Source organism: Cricetulus griseus, assembly GCF_003668045.3.
Source record: "Cricetulus griseus strain 17A/GY chromosome 1 unlocalized genomic scaffold, alternate assembly CriGri-PICRH-1.0 chr1_0, whole genome shotgun sequence".
NCBI classification, from domain to species: domain Eukaryota; kingdom Metazoa; phylum Chordata; class Mammalia; order Rodentia; family Cricetidae; genus Cricetulus; species Cricetulus griseus.
In genome coordinates this window covers 253,952,290-253,974,217 of record NW_023276806.1, presented here as the reverse complement: position 1 = coordinate 253,974,217, position 21,928 = coordinate 253,952,290, and the positions used below count along the sequence as shown (strand labels likewise).

Genomic DNA, 21,928 nt, shown 5'->3' with positions numbered 1-21,928 from the left:
CTTGTCCATTCAACCCAAGAGGCGAGGGAAAAAAATGAGGGCCAAGTGCTTTCGTATATTTAAAACCTGTCTCTGTCATTCTGACTGCATCCAAGCAGGCATGGTCAGCGACACCTGTGCCAGCCCCAAGTGGGAGTGGTCAGTGTTTCCTCCTACAATTCCCCTCTTAGTCATTTTGTATCACTTCTATGGCAATCTGTAATCCACAATGACATAGAACTTCACTGTTTCAAACATTTGTTCTGATGTTTGTTACCATCCATGTAATGAAGATTGGATTGTGGAATTTTCTTACAAATTATCTCATTTTTTTTTTGTAAAGTGCTGGCACAAGGTAGGATTATTTAACATTTGCTGTGGCAAAACATTCCACATCTCTTAACTGGCTGTGAATTAAGAGTTAGAGAAAAATTTGCATTTACTGTACTATCACTTATAACAGAATTCTGAAAACATTCAGATCAATGACTATGATCAGCCTTCCCTTAGGTATCAAGGAAGGCAAAGGCATTTCAGGCTACAGACGGCCCATAGGTTGAATTACTTTATTGATGGCTCTGCTGTACCTGCACTAACTTTTCTAAAGCCTCTAGCTTCTCAGAGGTCATATGTAGGGGAAGCTGTAGCCACGCCTACTTAGGGGCTGGCTACAGGTGTGCCTGATCATGCCTGCCAGGGTGAGGAAGAGGTTCAGGTGGCTGGTTCACTTTCGTTTTCCCTTTTGGCTTGTTGTACAGACTGCTGCCACACCAGCTGGTAGGTAGCTCTGTAAGTTAGGCTCTTCCCTATTAAATACCCTTATATTTCTACCTGACTCCGTATTGGTAATTTCCCACTATATCTGGTATCAGGAGTGGGATCTTCAGAACGACCAGGCTTTGAGTTATGAGTGCCACAATTCAAACTTAGTCCAGAAACAGTAGGTCCATCTTCCTTCTGTTCTGTGTGAACCTGCTCTTTTGGGGAATTTATATTTTTAACAGCTATTTGAGAATTAGTTACTGAAGAGGGGCATTAAATCCAAACATATCTCAGAACCACTGTCATTCTTCCCCTCTAAATGAGTGTTTTCTTCCTGAATGATTACTTCTTTAACAGCTACTTCAGGGTAATCCTTTCCGAGGAACACTGTTAGCCGCAACTGGTCTCTCGAAAGAGCCTCTAGGCAAAGAGCTGGCAGGAGCATTACAAATCACTGGGGGATGCACTACCCATTTTCCACTAGTTGTAGCCTGAACAACACCGACTGAACTCTTTGCACACCACTCAACTGAGCCAACTCCAAGGACTGCTGCTGTCCCTGCTCCAGCCTTTGAGTAACTGATGGCCGAACTGCAACCTCTGCACACCCCTGTGGATTGACAATTGCTCTGCTCTCAGATTTTCTGAAAGCACCACGTCTCCCTGGGAAATTCAAGGACCTGGGTCCTGAGTGAAGACTGAACAGCTACAGGAAATCCAGATGCAATAGGAATCAAGAGCTGCATGGTGTGATAAGATGAACTATCAGGCTCAGCAAAGGTCCCAACCCAGAACATGTAGTTTTGGGTCAACACAAAACATGAGGGCAGGTCCTGAAACAGATCTTGGTCCCCTAGAGTGGGGCTGCATTCAGAGGCCTAAACCATTTGGAAAGGTACTGGATCAGCATACTGGACGCTGTGACAACTGGTAAACCCCAGATGACCTGTGAAATGAGAGGTCAGCCTGTGTGGATTCATCAGCTCATTGGAACCTGGTGACATGAACTTGGATGATAACCCTGAACTTCTTGGGTGTTGAGGGCTCAGTCACAGGAGATGGACATTTATGAAGGGCATGCTGCCTAAGGATAGAACTGTCCCCACTAACTTCCTACCTGCATCATGTGTTCAGAAGCCTGACAGGCTGGAGCTCATCTGCTGCCTTCCTACACCTGTCTCAAGATCTTTAGCCTGTGGGACTTGGTAATATTTCTTGCTTATAGTCTTGACAGGGACGGGGTTTCATTTTAGCTGATCTAGTTTTTCTCTTGTAAGAGTAATTTCAATCAGGTTACATTATAAACATTGCTTAAGGTGGGCCAATCCAAGCTTAGGAACCGAGACTCCCTGGTCTGAGATGGCCAGTCCCAGTGGATAAACTGACCCACCCTAACATCAACTGCATCTGTGACCTGCTGGACTGTATGAAGGGACTGTCCCTGTGGAATATACCACAGGATGTCCATGACTCAGGGGAAGGATCACAGCAGGGATAAGCAAGAGTTCGGGTGAGGGTCCAGTGAAAAAACCATTACCAGAGGCCTTAAACTCATTGCAATGAACTTTTTGTGCATGGTGCTCATTGGACTAGAGTATACTGGGTGCCTCTAGGATGGATGATATGAAGTGTGTTAAATTGGGGAATGAGGTTGTTGCATTTTTTGTTAAAATGATTTGTGAGGGGGTTACTTGGGGATGATCAGGGTTGAGCAGGGAGCATATAGTGTCCCAGGGATGAGCAGGGTTGGGGTGCATAATGTGTAGTTGTCAAATCTCCAGGATAGCTGCTATTGAAATAGTGAACAATTTCTCAGAGCTTTTGTGGAAGGACAGGATATCTTTGAGCTGTCATAGACACGAGAAAACTACCATGGCTTGTCTCTTTTATAAGAGATGAGGTTCACTTGGCCCTCAGTGAACATTAGTGGGGTCTGATGCAGCCTAGAACAGACATGCCTAGATGGCTTCCTTGACTGAGGATTTCCTACAAAAAAATGCACTCTTAGCTCCCAGAGCGGGAAGCTAAGCTGCCAAGATTCTTAGGATCTCTACCTGTGCTTGTTCTTGGATGGTCTGCATGTCCATAGCCACCTCCTCCTCCCCAGGCAGAGAACTTGACTGCTGAGGCGCTAACTGCTGAAGAGGAAGCTGAGGTATCTTAACAGAACCCTCCTTGCCAGGGTTTGCCACTGTACACCCAGGAGTCACAAATAGTAAATAGCAATGAAGGGACACAGTCCAGATGAAGCTATTGTGCAAATTCAGTGCTTTTGGTTTCAGGTCCTCATGTCCAAAGGTAATGAATTGAGGTGGCTGCATAAGAATTGTATCTGTTATCTCTTGTCCCCTATCAAGACTGAACTGCTTCCAAGATTCTAGATGGAGCTCTGCCCACACATTGGGAGTCTTGTTCTCACCCTAAGGTGGGAAGATCTGTTCAGCTGGAACTATTGTGAAGAATGAGATTGGACACACTGCCCAACCATTCTTGGGATCAAATTTCTTTCCCTATCCCTAGCTATGTTACACCAAGGACTGAATGGCACTGAATGGCAGGTGACCAGATTTGTAATGTGACATGGAGCTCATGCTGCAGAATACTACTTGGGAATTGTGTGGTAGCTAGATGTTTATGCTGTAGGAGCCTCTGTACAGAGCCACGTGGAGGGATCTACAGGATACAATTCATGGGGGAATGAATTCAGCTTCTTTGACATGTGAACCCTAGATTGACATTCTGGTTCCCAACGTCCTTGTGTGTTCTCATGAGGGGCCATTAGATTGCCAGTAGGCAGTCCTCCCTGAGAAGTGGTGCATAGAATGTCTAGGACTCCATGGTTGAGGCATAGGCTCCAGATGGGGAGTGTGTGAAGCACCTTCTAATCCCTCACTGGATCTACTGTAAGGCTTGTCAGTGCTGTTGTCTATGTACATCTACCAACGATGAAACGAACACTTTAAGGCATGGATATCTTCCCTTTCCTGAATGGTTCTCAGGCTGTGATGTCCAGGGGGGTGAATGTGGTATTAAATGATGACTGACTCCAATAGAGAAAATGCTGGAGTAAGAATGACAAAGCTAAGTTTTATAAACACTGGCCAATGGTGGGAATTACTAAAAATGCAGTATCCATTCATTAATTCCATAAGACAGCTCAGATGCTTGAAATCACTTTACAGTGGTATAGCACTTACATACTGCATATCCCTCCAGCCTGACTCCTCCACAGTAAGGGACCTGACATTGGTCAGAGAGGAGGTGAATAGTCTCCGAGTCGATCATCAAAGCTAAAAGCATTAAAAGTGGTGGCATTGAGGTCTGGAGAGAGCTCAGCCAGCGATTAAGAGCATTTGCTGCTCAGAAAAGGACCTGGTTTGAGGTCCATTACCCACATTGTGGCTCACAACTGAGTTCTGATCCAGTGGATAGGATGTCCTTTTCTTCATGGACACTGTACACACAGTACACAGATGACCAGGCTGGCAAAAACAGTCGTGTAAAACAAAACAAATGTTTTTCTTTGTGTAAGGGGAGCACTGAATATAACCACAACATATTACCGTAAATGCTTCAATGTGCTTGGCCGTTCAAACAGCTAATGTTTATGCTGTAGGAGCCTCTGTACAGAGCCATGTGGAGGGATCTTCATGGGGGAATGAATTCAGCTTTTTTGACCTGTGAACCCTAGACAGGTGTGATTGCCATTTAACCTCAAATTCAGAAAAGGGGAAGGTAATCTTCTGCATAGCTCATAGGACTGACTGGTCCGTGTTAATTGGACACCAGATTGCTTCCAGTAGAGTGAGTAGAATTCTTCAGTGTTTCAGACACTGGACATGAATGGGCCATTCTTCATACCCAAAGCAGCAGCTCCCCAGGGCATACCTGCTGAGTGTACCTCAAAATCCTTTGGTCCTGACACACTAGTTGGAAACACCCACAGCAGACAGAACAAAGAAAGTCAAAGCAAGTTAAGACTTCTGTCATGTGAGCTGCCCAGTGCCCGTACCAAGACACCATCTGTGCTCAATGACTGTGAGTCTCTTCTTCGGGCTTTATTTCGTTAGTGGATCTATTAGCTCATAGAAGCTGAGATTTCAAATAGCTTGTGTGACAAGTGGGTAAATAACAAATGTCTCAACTGGACAGAGGTATAGGAGAGCCAATGTGGCAAAGCATAGATAATATGGGTTCATTTGTATATAAGCAGTGTTTAGTAACCATCCTGAGGTTTGGCTGAGCATTTGGAATGAATATTAAGCCTCTGAGCAGTTATTGGAAAATGGCTGTAGAACAGGAAAACTCCAGCAACAGACATGTCCCTCTTTCTACCTGACTCTTATCTCTAGAGCCTAGATTTCTCCTACCTATTCTCTCTGCCGATCAGCCCTGCCTATCCCTATACTGTTTAGGTATTGGCCATTCACCTTTTTGTTAGTCCAATGAGGTGCCTTAGGCAGGCAGGATGAAACGAATGCAAGCCATTTTTACATGAGACAAATGCAAGCAATTAATACCTCTTTGCATTGTTAGCAAAGACAGACGAAACTAATATCTTCATAGTTTAATATTCTGCAGCCTAACCAAATGTAACACATCTTTAAATAGTTAAAATAATATTCCACAACAAACTGGCTCATGACATTTTGGAGGAGATCAAAGACTATTAGTGCCATGTATAATTTATGGGATTCAGGACCACTGAAGTGAAAGCTTTGCTTTACTTGAGGTACTTGATACTCATTATTTGGAGCTGAGAAGTTCATGGTGATTAAGGAGAGACCGGCATCATTGAGGAACACAAATCTGAGTATTCAGGTGTCGGCACACAGAAACTGGTTCAGTGGGGCTGAGTCTGCATCTCACCCTGTCAGGCCAACTTGGTAATATGAGACTTTCAGGTCAGACTAATTCTAAAAGCAAGAATGGTCATGGAGATCACCTGAGGCTTGTTTGGTACCATGTGAGACCAGGCCATCATATGGAGGACAAGGAGGAAAGCTGTGTGCTTGTTTTCTCTTCAAGGCTTGTTCAGACTGCTTTCTTTCATAGAACCCAAGACCACCAGTACATGTCATGGGTGGCACTTCCCATAGTGAGCTGGACCCACCCACATCAATCATCAAGAAGATGCACATCAGGCTAGTCTGTAGGCCAATCTGGTGGAGCATTCTTCTCGACTAAGGTTTCCTCTTCTAAAATGACTATAGCTTATGTCATGTTAAGGACGATGGCTGGGATACTTGAGCTGCAAAACAAGAAACCTTTCTCTGAAAACAGGATATTAAATTATATAATACCATGGCTTATAGCATATTCACAGGCTTCAGGGTTCAACGGTGACTTTAAAGTATCTGGATTGTTAGATCAAAAGGGGAAAACAGAAGTTAGGCATTTACCACTAAGCAAACAGAACTAATCTGAAGTGAGCAGATGGAATACTTGTATTCCATCCTGGTGGGCTCTGCTAGACTTTGCTTCCCCACACTTAGTTTTGCCCTATTTTGGTAGGCTGCTTCTGAGAGCTTTTCTGCCAATACCAGCCATTAGCAGGCCTTTCTCACTTGTTCCAGGAAACCCTACCATTTGATCTAAAAAGCCACCTTATGGGAGACAACTAGTTATGCATATATGTATAGCTTGGAAGTGTTAGGGAACTAAATTTTTAACCATGCTTTTATTGAATAAACCATGAAGTAGCATTAAGCAGCATTATTATTCAATCTAAGTAGCCATAGAAAAAAGGCTAGGTTGAAAACTAAAAGGGAAACATACCAATTATATCCAAATTATGTAATTAGCATAAAATAGAAATGCTAAATGTTAAAAGTGGTAACATACAACTTCTAATCTCTTAGACTACATAGAGCAAGACAGGGTCATAGCATAATCTATTTGTAGTGTGTAACTGATACCACAACTTAGTCCTTTCACTATGGGGTTGGCTATTCTGTTACTCTAAATCCCACTGGAGACATTTTGTCAAAGATCCTGTGTTCTTTCCTGATGCTTCACTGATATTTAAGACTGTTTTAAAGTGACCAGACAGGTAAAAAGATGGCATTCTGGTCTGTTTGCACAACAGAGTGGCCTTGAGTAAAAGTAGGTTTCATAGATGCCAATATGAGGCCCCAATGTGGTGAACAGCCTATCGACGATATAGCTCAATGGACTTGGAAAAGAGGCCTTGCAGACTGACATATTCAGGTCCTCCTTGTGGTTAGGGAAAAATCTCATGTGGGATCTGTGACTTCACAAGGTCCCATTCCATATTCCATATGGTGCATTGCTTGGCTGCGGTTCTTAAAGCAATTTCCTGAGATGGTTATCTTTGGCTTCTAGAAAAATACTATCGGCACAGTTTCCCAACTATGACAACAAGGTGGGTTGTGTATCTCACATGTCTTTTGAAGGGACTTGGAAGGCTTTGTATTGTATGGGAAATTTAGGCTCTGATGTAGCTGTCTTGAAAGATAGCTATAAAATAACTTTCTTGGTTTGGGGTTGGCTAAATCCTAACTGACGACAGGGATGCTTGCAAACTTGGCTCCTCATCACATGAGTAGCCTCCATCCCAATCATTCCACTTCTGAACCCCACCCATGTGTAAATTTTATAGAAGTGTGTTCCTGTGTAGCTTTCAGGACATGGCTCCTGGATTTTTCATCTCCCTGCAGCATAGGATTTTCCTGAATCCCAATCTACTTTGTCCAATGACTTCTCTGTCCTTCTGTATCATTTGGGTTGCTTTCCTTATGTAAATATTGAGCTCATCTAAAACAAGAAAAATATAGACTGAGGAAATCATACTTTGAGGTATCAACCTCGAAATCCTTTTGAGGCAACAGTCTGTCCTGCCCCATTTGAGGATATGATTTCAGGGCATGTCCCACTGGAAGGCAGGCCTGACTTCTCTATGGTCATACCACTTGCATTTCATGAAAGAAAGCAAGTGCCTAGAAACTCAGTCTTGTAGGAGTCCATTTACCAACAAGCTATAGTTTCCAACAATTTTGCGTGTTCTTGGGGCTCGGCATGAGTTTTGTTGCATTCTCTTAGGATTCAGCAGGTAGATGCAAAGAGCCACAGCCTGGCCTGTGTAAACACTTTTCAAGTAGGGTCCTTGTCTGGGTCTGTTACTCCACCCTTTAGGAGGTATATATTAATTTTCTCTATAGTCATAGAACATACAGAATGAATCTCTTACCTCGTACATACACCACACACACACACACACACACACACACACACACACACACACACACACAGAGACACGTGTGCGTGCTCATGCATAGAGGGTGAGAGTGAGAATAAATGAGTGAAATTATTGGAATGACTTGACTGTTGGGGTCCAACAATTATATGTGAACCACAAAGTTGAAAGTGTCTTACTGCCTCAAGATCTGGATCACAAGTGTGGCCTCTATCTCCAGATGTAGTTCATACCAGATATAGTCAAGTTTACAACCAAGAATAGCCATCAAGGAAGCTGTCTCTAGTTTAGGAATGTTCATTCACCACCTCCTGGTGCAATGGAATGAGAAGTGCCTTACATGTACACAGCCTTTGTGCTGATCTTAGAGGTCCAAATATCATTGATCCCATTGGTGTGTGCGAAGGTTGAAGACACTGGAATGAATATACATGAAGGTAGAGTATGAATCACAGAGCAAAGATCAGTATGAAAACTCAGAATTAGCCTGGGGATTAAGAATAGGGCTTTCCCAAAAGTGCTCAGACTCCAGCTTAGACTCCCGTGCTTATATCTTGCTTGTACAAATAAAGCCTCTCTGAAGGTCAGAATGTTTACCACTAGCTAACCATAGGTCTGGTGGCCCGTACAGACAGACAGGAAGCGAGATAGCTCGGCAGACACAGGATATAAGCAGGGAGACACAGGAACTTTAGTTCTTGTCTGAGATTCTGAGGGAGGGATAGGTGTGGCTATAGCTTGCTCCTCTCTGAACTCTTAACATTTTCCTCTATATCTGACCCTTGGATTTTATTCAATTAAGTGCATTTACAGACTCCCACTTCCTGTTTCACATGGGCTTTGACTACCAAAGACACGAATGTAGCCTTTTGGGGGTCCTTAGGCTGACCTTGACTATGCCATCATGTATCATCCTGAGACTGAAACCAAACAGGAACACGCATTTCTTCTGGTGTAACCCATCTCAGGCTTAACTCACCAGGAAGAGAACTCTGGTCACAAGGCTGGGGTGTTAGTTCTGTAGCTGTTCACACAGCAAAGTATGGTATGAGAATACTAAATGATGAAGCAATCAGAATGGATGACTGCCCAGACTCAAGTCAGCAAAGTAGGAGGCTGGAAATGCCCATCACTCTTTTCTCAGTTCAGACTGTTCTGATGTGAACTCTCAGGCTTGCTGTCTGTTTTGTGTTCTGTGTAGTTCACAGGACTTGACTGTCGGCTTACTCTCATCTCCTTGCAGCTTAGGAGTGTGCCTCAAAGGCTTGCATGACTCCAAGATCCTAGCACCATAGTAAACCCTGAGGGGAAAATGGAAGGTCAGGGTACCAAGCAATGGAGTATAAGGATTCACAGGAATTTGGGAAGCTCAACATCAGATGAACCAAGTCTCTTTAGAATTAACTTGATAGCCTTCATTCCCTTAACATTGCTTTTTTTTAGATAGGGTTTTACCATGTAACTCTGGCTGTCCTGGAACTTGCCAAGTTGACCAGGCTGCCTGAGCTCAACAGATCACCTGCCTCTGCTCTCAAGTACAAGTACTTTGAACCAAAGGTGTAGACTACCATGCTAAGCTGGTGGACACTTAAAGCATCCTTCAAATCACCATGTAGCTATCTAATCTAGTTTAGAGCTATGCTGTGAGGTCAACAGGCCTCTCCTAGACATCTGCCTTGCCCATGGCAGCTGTTTGTTTAGTCTCTGTTGGCAGAGGCCTTGCTCATTAGGAAGACCATGTGATGGGGTAGGGCTGGCTGAGTCTTAATGAATGGAAGAGTAACCACTAAGGAAAGGAAGGGAGGCAAAAGTGAGCGTCTTAAATACACTTCTCAGGAATTACTATTAAAAGGCTTATTCCTCTTTGGTCTAAGGCTCTGGCATGCTACCTAAATGCCCAACTGCTTACTAGGATACCTTGACCTTCCAATCAGGTTCTACCACATCAGTAAAAGAACTTGTCAGGTTTGCTCTACCTTGCTCTTTAATGTTTTGTTTTTGGGGGTGTTACAGGCATTCCACAGTGAATATCAGAGGACAGCTTTGTGGAAGTTGATTCCCACATGAACTCGAGTGCTTTTACACACTACACCATCTCTCTGGTCCCCCTTTCCCTGTTTTGTGACGTTAATTTTAAAACTGAGTGTTCATTGTCGACTACATATCCAAGCATATCTCCATTTGAACTTAGATCCTCATGTTTGAGAAGCAAGCAGCCTACTGACTCTGCTTTCTCCCAGCCCTGATCTCAGACTTCTGATACCTCCTTCCCCAGTTCATGAACACTGGGATTGCACACATGCACATGCCAGTTTATGCAATGCTGGGGTTAAAGCCCAGAGCTCTGTTCATCCTAGGCAAGCAGTCTACCAACTGAGCTGTGTCCCCAGTCTGTCATTCCTTCTAAGAATCTGAAGTACCACATGTGTCTGACTTGGTCAGGGGCAGATGTTTGACCAGATATCCTGCAAGCATTGTATCTGTCAATGAATCTCAATTTATTTGACTCCTGTAATTTCACAATTTGAACTTTGTATTTATGCTCTTCAGTACTTCAAGAAAGGAAAACCCAAACACCCCATTGTTCCTACAACTGAAGGTGGAGCGTGCATGTGTGTTTGTGAGAGATCACTTGAAGTGGGATGAGAACTGGATCTGGTCCCCAATGTGTGACCCAAGGATTAAATTCGGGATGTCAGCCTTGGATAGGAGCCTCATCACCGGTGTAGCCTTCTCACCAGTCTAACTTCTGGCTTCTTAATTGGTTGGCTTCCTTTGGAGTCAGAAAATATTGAAGTTTTTGATTCTCAAATTCCCCCTGTAGAACAATCTCCCCTCTCCCCCACTACCCCAAAATTACTGCGTGTTTTCACTTGTAGTTCCCTGATGAAGATGCATCCAACCCTTTCTAAAGATGGTTTCCCCAATAGTGGTCTGGTTAAAGTTCAGACCATTTTCCAAAGCTTCTGATTTTTTATGTGCATTGGTGTTTTGCCTGCATGTATTTGTCAGGTCCCCAAAATTGAAGTTATAGTTTTAAGCTGCTATGTGAGTGCTGGGAATTGCACGTGGGTCCTGTGGAAGAGCAGTCCGTGTCCCTAACCCCTGAACCATCTCTCTATCCCCTCCAAAGCTGCTTCTATTTAATGGAATCTTGTTCATCTACCATCCAATAATCCTCTAATGTCTTTGATCATATACAGTTTCATAATATGGGCTTACATAACCAAAATGCAAGGACACTTTTCCTGAAGTCCCTGAAGGACTGGGAGAGTCCATTAGCACAGCCACAGCCCCATGATGAAGGGGCAATGGAGAGAGCTGAGGCGTGGTACCATGTAGCAATGTTAGAATGCCTGAAGAATGTTTAACAGACCATTGTAAAGGCAAACCCAAGTTTCAGAGGAGCCCCAGCATTTTTTTTTTTGATTCCAGCCCAATGGGAAGTGAGGCCAGCCTTGAGTCTACGAAACAAGCTGTGTGGGGTGTGGACAGTAGAGACAGAGGTGCCACTGCCAAGCCCTTGGAGCCCAGAAGATCATGAGTCCACACTGTGGACTTGGGTTTTGCTTCGGAAGTTGTGACTGTGCCTGATTATGCTCTCTTTGAGTAAGAAAGTAATGGCTTATTTTATAGGAGTCCACAGTTAAGGCTTCCTGAGCTTGGCCATGGTGCTGTCCCAGCACTCAGGGGACAGAGACAGGGGGACTTCTGAATTCCCGGCCAGCTTCATCTACACAATGAGTTCCAGGACAGCTAGGGATACACAAAGGAACTATGCTTGAAAAAAGACATTTGAAAGTTAGTAGTCTTCAGGTAATTTAGAGGTAACCCTGGATATTAGAGACATGTAACTTTAGAGGTCAGGATATTTTAAAGACTGTGACTTGTAAAAGTTGGAATGGTTTGTTAATGATACCTTGGGGGCAAGAAATGAAAGACTACAATTTTACACTGTTTACCTGTAACATTCACAAGGGTCAGTCATACTGATTAGGCCAACTTGACAATCTCTTGGCAAGAGGGACCCTCAGATGAGAAAATGCCCCCTGTAGGTTGGCTTGAGGTCAAGGCTGTGGTGCATCTTCATTGCCTGTGGGAAATCTTCCAAGTGAAGTGGAGGTGTATAGACTGTTAAGGGCCATGAAGAGAGCTGCACGATCTGAAGAAATGAGGATTCTCATGTGACCAAGAACCTGAATTCCCTCAGCATCTGAGAGCCATTTTAACTTTTCAGATTCATAAAACAGGAGTGTCTCCATGATTCACAGGACTCTTTTGTCTGTTAAAAGGACCCCTGAAGGTTGTCAGCGGAGTTAGTAGGATCGCTCTTGTTCTCCAGTGCATTGGATACTAGAAAGAATCGGCTGTTCTTCACCCCCAAAGCAGATCAGCTCACTGTGCATACCTGCTGGGTGTCCCACAAAATCATTGGGTCCTGAGACCCTAGTTGCAAACAGCCACAATAGACTAGACAGATCAAAGAATCCCTCAGCACTTCAAGAAGTCTCATGAGGGCTGCCCAGTGCCAGTATCTGGTCATCTGTGTGTCCACATGGCTATGAGTGTCCTCTGCATGCTTTTAGCATTTCTATGCATTAAATCATAGACCCTGTTACAAGAGGGTAAATACAATCAAATGACACAAGTGGACAGAGGGAGAGGAGAGCCAGGACCATGTGTGTAGGAAATTTGTTTTCACTCGGGGCACATGAGACTTGTTGTGTTCATCTCTGTGGATGCCTTCAAACTCACCTCTTACGTGCTGCTTTTGAGACCTTTACATCTGATGTATAGGTATGTGTCTAGGTACACACAGTTTGAGGTCAGGTGCTCCTAGCTTTGAAGCCACCTGTCTGTTCCTGTTGTAGGAGCCTTCGTATGTAGGCATGATCATAGCAAACACTTGACAACTCCCTAACTCTCTCCTCTGGGAGCGGGACTCAACAGACTAACCTTCCAATCATGCTTGTTGTCAATGACCAGTCCACATATTTAAGTTATAAAGTCATCTAAGTACTATCTAAGACGGCTTATTCCAGAGACTGTCCTAGGATCCTTCCTGTTGCATCTTCTTGCTATAAGTACCTCATATACTTAGATCATATGTACTTACAACCCCTTTAACACTTGTGTGGCAGGTATGTAGGGAAACGACCATCTCCTAATGTGAGTTTGCCTTCCTTGTCCATACTTCTCATTGCCACTAACTTGGTCATCTTAAATGGCTCTTCAGGGACTCGGGTCAGTGAAAGATATGTGGACCCTATGCTGTGGTTAAACCTAGTCATGTGACAAAGCCCAAGAATTCCCTTGAGCTGCATAGGTGCCGAAGTCTACTTGCTCTCACTTGTCCATGTTTTCATCCCTGCGTTCCTGACTTCCGTGACCTCTGCTGGAATTCATGCTCATTTTGCAATGGCCTAGCTGGACCATGTCCTGTTAGTGCCCCATCAGTGGAGGAGCATCAGGGACATGTGTGCAAATCCTGGCGTAGTATTGACTCTGGCTCCATTCCACTCTATCTGGGTTGTATTCTGACTCATCCCAATGTGGATGCTTGTAGCTTGTCTGGATGGGTTTTATCAGGGTCCTGTATTGGTGTGGATTCCCAGGCTCCTGTCCTGTGACATGGGCAGTCATCATGAATGAGGTAGAGAGACAGCCTAAGGATCTTGTCACCAGAGTCCCTGCTTTGGAAGGGTTTGTGCTCTTCTGTATCTCTGGCCTTGGTGTTTCATTTTGATTCTACACCAGTGCCTTTGAAGCACACAGATGATCCTACTTGTGTACTATGATTGTGGCAGGGCCCAGATTCCTGGTTACCTGTTTTGATCTTTGATTTTAATTCCTAAGATGGCGTCTATGTACCTTTCTGTCCCACTGAAACTTGCTTGGACAATGGTAGCCTTAAACACTCAGATTTGAATGAAGCTTGATTGCTGCCTTTAAGGCTATGCTCCTCTACCATGACCAGATAAGAATCAAAATATCTGCATTAATATATATCACTGTACTTAAACTTTAAAATCTTCCTGTTGGACATTTCAAATACTCTGACAAGAGATTTCAGGTATGAATTGACACAACTATCCTCCTCAACACACATTTGGCAGAAGGTATTTAGCCACAATGTACCAGCTACACTGGACTAACATAAACTGTCTCAAAACTCATTTAGCATATTGTAGAAACCAATATTAGAATAACTTCCTGAAGATTTTCTAACTCTGTGACCATAACACTCTGGGGACAAAACTATAAATGGAGACGGAACTTTTTGGTCCTAACTGCCTGGCCTAAACTACACAAGCTTATAAGACAAAATGATCAGGCTATAGCTCAGGCTTATTACTATCTAGCTCTTACAACTTGACTCATGTCTATAATGAATATTGTGCTCCTTGTTTTACCTGTCCTCGAGCATCTTGCTTCAAGGGGAATGCTTACCTTCTCTGGATTTTTCCGTTTGGCTTTACTAATAGCCTTGTAGTGTCTTTGTATTGTCCAAACTGGCTTATCAACCAGTAAGCAATTCATACACACTGTATATAAGATTGCCCCACAGCACAAAAGTAGGCAGCTGACTTCAACATCCCAGGCTAGTGTGGGCTGCATTAAATTCGACACCATCTCAAAAGATAACCAAAGCTGATGAGGGATAACTTCATGTAATCCCTGCAATGTGGGACAAGGGACTCTGGGGTTTCACCCTTGGGCCAGTCTGCTCTGAAAACAAATATGCCTCCACCTTGCAAATTAGAAAGTGAGCAAGACACTCCCATCTGAGAAACCCAGGCCAAGATCTGGGGAAACACTGGGCAATGGCATCTGCAGGGAACTATACCTGTGCCCTGCCTCTCCACTGCTGGTCCTTAAAAAAGCCACAGGCTTTAAGTCAGTGAACTTTGAAATGCCCCGCAGGAGCCTGCATAGCCTGGTAGGGAATCCAGCCAGGCTAGCTGAGGCAAACCCTCTCTTGCTTCCTGGGAACAACCACAACATCCCTGTCTGCCAGCACCTGTGGTGACTAAGGGAGCTATTCCCTAGTTCCCGGGGCCAATGAAGGAGCAGCTACCCAGAGGGCCAACTTCCAGGAGCCTTGACATGGGTTAGGAACAGAACTCACTGCTTGTATCACCCCATCCTGGGCCTCTGCTCTCAATATCTCTGAGCCGGTCTGAGACTGCTTCTTACCACTGTAACGAGGCCCTGAAGTCCTGTCTGTCACTAGGCTTCCTTTTAGGGTGCAGCAAGCACCAGCCAACCCTCAGGTGCCAGACACAGCCTTGCTGGCTGCTGTTACAACAGGCCACAGTGGGAGGCACCGCCCTCAAAACACTCACAGCCTCTGCACCAGCTCAGTGAGCTGCTGAATGTTTTTGTTTTGGTTGAACAAGCCATTTCTGTCTTCTAGTAGGCATCTCTTCATTCAAAAATGGCCTCACTGTAGCCCAGGTTCACAGAGGCCATGGGTGGTGCTCCATGCCACAGGGCTGGGATGTGCCATACATGTTGCCTCTCTGCCAGGCCTGCCAGTGTCTGGAAGCTACCACTCTGCTTCTCCATGTTAGTAGCAGCCCTGCTCAGGTTGCTGGGCAGATCCAGGGGCTGTCTTCTGTCTCTCCTCTTGGGACTGGGGACAGAGGTCATGAAGGTTCTGGTATACAAACTGGGCATGTGCCCTGTTTTTTTCTAACCTTAGGAAAGCATGACGAATAGCTGGAATGTCATTCGTTTCAGCTAAACTGACCACAGTGACATTGCTTAACCCCATTAGCAGGGTGGCCAAAAAGCCTCTGTTCAAATGAGATTCTACTTTCTCCTTCTTTTGGATCATTTCCAAGTAGCTTAAATTTCCTTGGGTTCTAGCTTCTGGCATACTTACTTCCATTATAGTACATGCTCCAAGAACAACCAAAAGAAAAGGAGGCACCACAGGTTTCTGGATCCAAGCCCTGACAAGCACAGGTTCTCTCTACATTCAGGGCACAGCGACAAGTAGAGGGGGCACTGTATTTACTCAGGGCCTCTCCAAGATCTGAGTAGAGTTGGTCAGCCAAGGTCTTGGGATTCCTTCCCATATTATAAGAATCGGAATCACAGCAACATCACAGCTATGGCCAGCTTGCTCTCAACCAATCACAGGAACTTCTCAAGGCTCCCTTTTCGAATCACCCATTTGACAATCGGGCATCCCTGAGAACTTTTGCCTTCTTTACCAGGAGAGATGACTTTCAACCCTAAGAGCTTCACCCTCTGTCCAAACCTTTCTTCCATGATTGTTCTCATAGCTGCCACATTAGGACCAGCTCCTAGATGTGTAGAACAAGTTAATGAAAAAGATGGTCCTTTTTATACCCATCTGGATGATGTGATATCATATTGAGTCTTGATGGGAGTATCCAATAAACTTCCATAGGAAGTTTTAAGAGTTTGGAAGGTGAGGCCAAAAAATTGTTGAGCAGAGCCAGCTGTCCTTTTGGTTGCTGTTTTTCCGCAGCTGGGATGTGGCTCTCCGGATCTGAAGCATGAACATTAGTAGATAAAACTGTGATGGCCCCTGATATCTCCACTCTCATTGGTTCCTTTGAGAGAGTCAGGGACTTGTGGTTAAAGAATGAGCTGAGCTGAAACTGCTTCAGATGCTGCTCCGAGGTCTCAAAGATGCTCTTTGGCTGCCCATCATCACAGCTCAGTGGGGAAATCTCTTGCTTTATCCTTCTGAACAGATTTTCTTGGGGTGCTGGCATGGGGCGTTTACAGGAAGAGGGTTTGGACCCAGGCTCAGTCTTGATTACCCTGTGCATCTGATTATGACAAGAGTCAGCCTGGGACTGCTGTGTTTGCTGCTGCTCTTGCTTCTGTAAGAGGAGCCACCTTAGGGTGGCATGCTTCTGAGTGTCCCTCTGAGGAGGGGTCTGCATCGGATTTCCTCCTGGCTTGGGGACAGGGAGTGCCTTTGCTTGATTAGGCACCCCGAGTACCTCTGCTGAGCTACTTCAGCTAGTCTTGCTGCCTGCTGCCCAGATGACGAATTCTGGCTTCTGCCTTTTAAATCCCTGCAGAGCCAGAGCTTGTGGAGGCTTCTGTTCTTGGATGGAGAAGCACCTGTGATGAATGTCCTGATTTGGGTTCACTTCACTTGGAAAATATGGCATGTTCTGCAGGCTTGGTCTTATTTCCCTCAGAGTTCAGGATATAGAGTTTGCTGAGTCTCAAACTGGGTGTGTATCATTTGAACAGGAATCTGATTTGCTGGGATTTGATTGGAAGATATTCAGGTACGAGTAATTCTTACTACTCGTATTCTGTCCTGTCTCTAACAGCCTTTGGCTACTGTGAGTTTGGAAATTACTTGATTTTTTGAATACTGGTTTTCACCACTGTAGCATTCTTCCACTTTAATCCTGCCAGATCGTGGTACTTCTCCTTGCTTCTCATTGCTACCTTGGAGATGAGAAAAGGTTTGGGGCATTTGTTCTTTATTCTTTGTAATTGCTGCTGATCGCAGTTCTGAGGGAAATTGGAGTTCTGGGATACTTGTGTTTGGGCTGCCTGCTTAGCAGGTTTATGTAATAAAAAGGTTGAAAATGGTTCAGTCACTGTGGCCTGTTGACTCAAGTGCTTATTAGTGGAGGGATCCACTCTTTGCTGGAAATGAAACTGAGGAACACTTGGTGCTTGCCCGTGGGTGTCAGGAGAGGGGTCTGCCTTGGAGATGCACCCCTGGTATGAAGCTTGTTGGCACTGTAGATGTTGGTCCCCCATACCTGGTGAGTGGCCTTGATTCATCTCCATTTGGTATGTTTGCGACTTCTGCTCAGGTGGAACTGTTTTCTGGATGTAAGGTAGCCTTGGGAATCCTCCTGGAATGTTCACATTTCCAGTGCACTACTTGGAGGACATCTGTCGGGAAGGGCTGGCCTGATAGTGAAGGACTGAGTGAACCATTGTATCCTTCGGGACAAACACCACACACTTCAGGGACTTTCCGCCCTCAGCTGTCATTCCTAACATTTGGAGTAGGTGCATCAGAGTGGGAGGAATCCGATTATGTGCCCTCCAAAGCCTGTAGCCTGGCAAACATAGTCTCACATAGGGATTAATCTCATGAGTCATGAGAATTCTAAATTTCATAGAATCAGTAAGTTTCCTTATTTATCTACGTGAGCTTCTAAACCTTTGATAGTATCTAAATGGCATGTAAGCTGCATTTTAAATAATCCAATCGTAGACTCCAGCTTTCGGGTCTGTATCTGTAGATTCCTCAGACATGGAGCAAACAGCCTGTGCTAGGTCTCCAATCCTGTCTCGGTTCTTAGCTATTTTTGCATTCAAAGCATCAGACATGGAACAAATTTTGGTTTCTACTTGGCCAGAAGTTTTTTGTTTTGTTTTGTTTTTTTTTCTACGTGTTAGTACTGTATTATGGCCAGATTTAGTATTCTCGACTTCTGTACATAAACGTTCCATGTCTTTCATTTTAGAAGTATGACCCTGTGTAGCTTTCCGGACTTGGTTCCTGGCTTTGTCATCTCGATGTAGTGCAGGAGTTTGCCTGCATCCCAATCTATTTTGTACAATGAAGTCTCCGCCCTTCTGGATCATTTTGATTACTTTCCTTAAGTAAATAATTGAGCTCATCTAGAAGACTGAGGAAATCATACCTTGAGGCATCAAACTCAAAATCCGTCTGAAGGTAACAGGCTGTACTGTCCCTTTGGGGATATGATTTCAGGACACATTGAGATGGACTTCCCACTGGAAGGCAGGCCTGACTTTTCTAGGGTCATCCCATTTGTATGTCCTTAAAGAAAGCAAATGCCTAGAAACTCAGGCTTGTAGGAGTCCTTTTGTCAACAAGCTAGTATTTCCACCAGGTTTTGCTTGTTGTTGAGGTTCAACAGAGTGTTGCTGCCTTCTCTTAGGATTCAGAGGTAGATGCAAAAGAGCCACAAGCTGGCCTGTCTAAATGCTTTTCAGGTAAGGTCCTTGTCTGGGTATTTTATTCCACTCTCTTGGAAGTATTTTTGTCAAGATTCTCTGGAGTCATAGAACTTACAAAATGAGTCTCTTAACTCCTACACACACACACACACACACACACACACACACACACACACACACACACAGAGGGTGAGAGAGCAAGAGTAAATGAGTGAAAATATTGGAATGACCCGCCTGTTGGGGTCCAACAATGGTTATGTGAATCACAAAGTTCAAAATCATGCGATCCAGATCTTGAGGCATAATAACATGTGTGGCCTCTATTCATTCCAGTCAAGTTGACAATAAAGCATATATATCAGGGAAGCGGTCCATAGTTGGGAATGTTCACTCACCACCTTCTTGTCCAATGGAATGAGAGACTTGGGCTCATATGTACACAGGCCAGTGCAGGAGACATTTGTGCTGATCTTAGACGTCCAAATATCATTGATCCCATTGGTGTGTGCTAAGGTTGAAGACACTGGAATGAATGTACATGAAGGTAGAGTATGAATCACAGAGCAAAGATCAGTATGAAAACTCAGAAGTTAGCCTGGGGATTAAGAATAGGGCTTTCCCAAAAGTGCTCAGACTCCAGCTTAGACTCCTGTGGTTATACCTTGCTTGTATAAATAAAGCCTGCCTGAAGGTCAGTGTTTACCACTAGCTAACCATAGAGGTTGGTGGCCTGTACAGACAGAAAGGAAGTAAGATACCTGGGCAGAAACAGAATATAACAGGGGAAACCAGAATTCTAGCTCTTGCCTGCTAAAATGCTGAGGAGAGAGCAGTCAGGTGTAGCTATGGCTTGCTCCTTCTCTGATCTCTTAACATTGTCCTCTCTGACTCCTGGTTTTTATTATATTAAGAATTGCATTACACAGGAAGGCTCCTACTTCCTGTACTAAATGTGCTTTGACTAGCAAAGGCATGTTGGGGGTCCTTAGGCTGACCTTGACAATGCCATCAGGTTTCATCCAGTGACTGAAACCAAACAGGAACACACATTCTAGTTTAACCCATCTCAGTCTTAACTCATCAGGAAGAGAACTCTGGTCACAGGCTGGGCTGGGAGAACTGTAGCTGTTCTTACAGAAAGTGTGGTATGAGAAGAAATTGTAAACAAATGCTGGGTCTAGTCTGGGCAGACATCCATTCTGAGCTAAATTGTTTCATCAAAGTAGGAGGCTGGAAAATCCCCTCATTCTCTTTACCCTTTAGACAGATCCTGGTGTGGACTCTCATGCTTGCTGTCTCTTGTGTTCACTGTAGCTCACAAGACTTGACTGTCAGCTTCCTGTCATCTCCTTGCAGCATAGGAGCATGCCTGAAAGGCTTGCATGACTCAAAGATCCTAGCAACATAGCAAACCCCAATGGGAAGATGGAAGCTCAGGGATCCAAGCAATGAGTCTGAGGATTCACAGGAATTTTGGATGCTAATCAGACAACCCAAGTCTCTTTAGAATTAACTTGATGGCCTTCATTGTCATGGCCCGGCATGTCTCAGCCCCAAGCCATGGCAGCCATGAGGTTTGGCCTAAGTCGGGGAGCATGGACTTGGAAACTCCTAGCAACCCAAATGAGATAAAGACCAAACCCAGGCATCTTGTCATCTCAGGAGGGCTCTCAGCTGATGCTGAGAAGCCATGGTTTATTGAGAAGTCCGTTTAAATAGTCTTCCAAGGGCAGGAGCAGCATCAGGAAGCATCTATTATGATGTATACAGTTGATATCGAGTGACTCTATTAATTCAAGCATTACCTAAACAGTTCCTAGTCACGTAGATGGAGTTCTCAGCCCAGGTGTGGGACTACTCAATGCTATTCCATAATGGAACTTTTTTGGTCCCCAACACCTCTCTTAAATTAAGAAACCTATGCTTCTGTACCTGGACAGATGACTGTGCCTGTCTTAGGAGATTCCCTTCAACCTACCAGGGATACCCATCATGGAATCACACATTCTGTCATGCATGTTCTGTCTTAGGATTCCCAGAAGGCAAGGAAAACTGTACCCATCTCTGGCTGGAACCAGTCTCTGTAAAACAAATCAGGTTAATAGGGGCTGGATTCCTGAATCAGAAAAAAATCCTCTGGGTGGGAGGTAGCACCTGAGCTCTCATGGCTACAATTGTTCTCCTGTGGGATGGAGACATATAAAGGTTAAAACGACCTTTTAAAATCTCCGTGGGAATGACTTGAGTGCCTCTGATACAGACACTACTAAAGTTTGCTCTCCTAAACATATTTCTATCCTAAGGCTTGTAATTATGTTACATTTCTGTTAGAATGAACTGACTTCTAGTTCCTAGTAACATTTGCATAACACATATAGCAAGGTTACAGCCATTAACAATTTCATCATGAACATACATTAGGGTGAGTTACAATACAATGAAAAGACAATAAGATAGTGAGAATATCTGTGGGGGTGTGAATAATTTCACAATTCTAAATGTCTTTTTTTCCTTTCTTACCTGCCTGGGACTCAATGTCCTCTGAAACTTTCTATTTCTTGCTTAAAATTCAAAGTTTTGAAATATGTCAAGTTCTGAAATCAGGTTTGTAATATTATACATAGTCTTTGAGTATTAACTGAGAAGTCTTTTGTCCATATCTCATTAAGATTGTGTAGGGGCTTCTGCCACTCACTCTGGTTTATGCCAGTATCCAACTGTCCCAAATGGGTCCTTTTTCCCAAGGGGAAAACTGGCAAAACAGTTTTGTGCATCTAGGTGTGGCAAGAAAGCAAGCTGTTTGTTTTCCCGTTCTTAGTCTGCTCTTGGATGAACACTCTCGGATTCAGAGAGGTGGATATAGTCCATCTGTAGGGAAGCTGGGACTCTGGAAAGAATCGAAAAACTGGAACTGGGTGTGTGTCTCCTTTATTCCTCTGGCTGTAGGACAGATGTCCTCAAAGTTCAGGAACACAGGTCCGTCCAGTGTTTCACTCTAGCTGGTTCAGACGGTCTTCCAAG

General features: G+C 44.3%; 1 pseudogene; it reads right to left on the bottom strand.

The window, feature by feature from the left end:
* The window catches only part of LOC113831891, a 72,423-nt pseudogene that overhangs the window by 1,360 nt on the left and 49,135 nt on the right, over positions 1 to 21,928 (bottom strand).